The sequence below is a fragment of the Adiantum capillus-veneris genome, chromosome 12 (genome assembly GCF_014529385.1).
Source record: "Adiantum capillus-veneris isolate H3 chromosome 12, ASM1452938v2, whole genome shotgun sequence".
NCBI lineage: Eukaryota > Viridiplantae > Streptophyta > Polypodiopsida > Polypodiales > Pteridaceae > Adiantum > Adiantum capillus-veneris.
Window position 1 is genome coordinate 81418279 of NC_140942.1, and position 2616 is coordinate 81420894.

A 2616-nucleotide genomic window follows, 5' to 3' on the forward strand; every position below is an offset into this window, starting at 1 on the left:
AGATTTAATTTGTTTTGGTTTTGCAAGCATTTCTTAAAATGGCAAGGATTTCTGCTGGTGCATCATTCATCACCAAACAAGCTCATATGGTCACTTACTCTGATCCTATTTATGATCGATGGCTGAAGATTATAGAGAAATTAGAGAGAGAGAATAAGAAGCCAATGGCCACAGTTTTTAGATATTTGTGTGGTCTAGACGAAGATGAAGTAGAAAAGATTCAAACAGAAATAGAGAGTGGAATGATTGTTTTGTCTAAGGGTGCAAAGGACACACCAAGTGTAATGGACATGACTGATCGTATCAAGCAACTGAAACAAGATCGAATTATTCAAGATGAGTTGCTTGAGCAATTCAATTTGCTCCATGAGGAGAATCCATGTGAAAATTGGGAGAAGCTTTCTACCACATACAACATCAATGATGTTGTTTACTCCCATTTCTTGACAGTCTGTGATACTTGGCTGACATCACAACTACAACGTGGTACAAAGAAGATTGATTTTCCTGAAGAGGCAAGAAAATATATCCAATGGACGATCAACATTGTAAAAGATAAAGCAGATTCAATTATAGATCTTCCATGGTCTATATACGTTGTCAGTCTTCAAATGGAGGGAAGATCTTACTTAGAGCACCATCTAAACAACCCTATCCCTATAGGATTGTGTATCTTGGACAACACACGTGATTTGGAGAGCAATCTACAATGGTCAGCTGAAAGATTCAAAGATCTCATAGATGGAATTATGGCTATTGCAGGTGGGTCAATAGAACTATCCTTTATTTTTTGAATAATAAAGACTATGTGCAGTTACAGTCTGCTTTGCAAAGTATGACAAACATGGTTAAAATACAATTTGTTGGGGCATTGCACAATGTGAAGCATTTGGAATTTATTGGTGCTATAGAATTCTTCACCACACTGTGTTCTTGAGCAAGGGAGATGTCTTTGAGGGACTTATTAGTTCTTTAAATCTAGGGACACAATCCATAATACTAGATGCAGGACACCTTGATCTAGATTTTGGAAGTGTGAGTCAATTGTCAGATGTCGAGTTTCTACAACTTAAGAAGGAGCTGACAATGAAGCAATGCATTCAAAAGTATTGCAAAGAAGATTTAAAGCTTATTGACATGTTCAATGATGGCTACATAATAGAGTTGGGACTTAAGCAGAAAAGGGAAGTGTTATGCCTTGTGGACAATATTGATGACCAAAGAAAGCTTAAAACAAGACTTTTGAGCATTGCAAATCAGCACGATGATGTCAAAAAATGGGCAAAACTTCAAAGTGATCAATTAGATCAGCCCACATTGATGACCATGGAGTATTGAATACGGTAGGAGCATCAACAAGTGAGACACCCATATCAGTTACAGACTTTTTGAACCTTGAAGCAAGTATGAGCTAAGCTTCTATACCCACTTGTCATGTAATTAAGCTTTTTATTTTGAAATAAGTTTAATATCGTTTTTTAAACATGTAATGATAGTTTCATCATGTATATTGTCAAGTATATTAATCATTGATTTAAGATCTTTGACTTTATTTTTGCTCAAAATTATCATGCAATGAACCTTATCTTAATAGTTTAAAATTGTAGGAAAGATAAATCAATACTTATTACATCAATAATTTGAAGTAACATATCTACTAAAAAATATTTTAATGTAAATTGACATACAAAAAACTGATTCTTTGCTATGTTGAATTGATACTTCATGACATAAAAAACTTAACTAAAACATATAGTCTACAACATTTGACATTTTTTAACCAAAATATGTTAAACATTTTTTTATTGCAGACTCAAAAATGATAAGAGATATTAAAAGACAATGTCTTTCACATTATGTGTGGCATGATGATACTCTTGGTATACAAACTTTTCCAATTCCAAAGGATAAAGTCTTTGAGATAAGTGGTATTATCTTTGAAGTACGAGCTTCCAATACACAAGGAGCTGGTTATGGGCCTTTTGTGCATACACATCTTCAAAAGAGTATGACTATTCTCCATTATGGTGGTGATAAGTATTTCCATGATACTTGGAATAAGTTGTGCAAGATATCTCCAAGGGCATCTAGGTACTCACTTCTGGAGGATCCAAATGTCAATTGTGTGGACAATGAGATATATATTGTTGGTGATGTAAAAGATGGAAATTTGGCAGGATATATAAATAGTACTCATGGTCTATGTATGAGCCCAAATGTATGTTATAATTTTGATCTCAATTTTCCACCTTGGCATAAAGCCATTACAACACAAATTAGCTTGGATAAATGTGGCTATGATTGTGCTGAAATTCTACACCACATAGAAAGTGGTGAAGAGCTTCTTGTAGAATATGAATTTACATGACATCACTCAAATCTCATGATAAAGTCCCTTATATGAAAGTTATTGATAACCCATTTGAAACCGACTCATTACTGAGTATGTATTATGATAAACACCGTGAGTTGTGATGGCATTACCATGTTATGCAATGAATACTTGATTTCATACAAAAATCTATTCCTAAAGTGATATCCATAGAATTTCACAAGATTTTTGGAGCTTGCATAATAATGCTCTATTTCAAAGTTCATGTATCATGTTAAACATAA

At 33.7% G+C, this 2616-nt stretch overlaps 1 pseudogene; it reads left to right on the top strand.

Moving 5' to 3' along the window:
* The first annotated feature begins 835 nt into the window (after nucleotides 1–835).
* Nucleotides 836–1415, top strand: LOC147446027 (uncharacterized; annotated as a pseudogene).
* Nucleotides 1416–2616: the final 1201 nt, after the last annotated feature.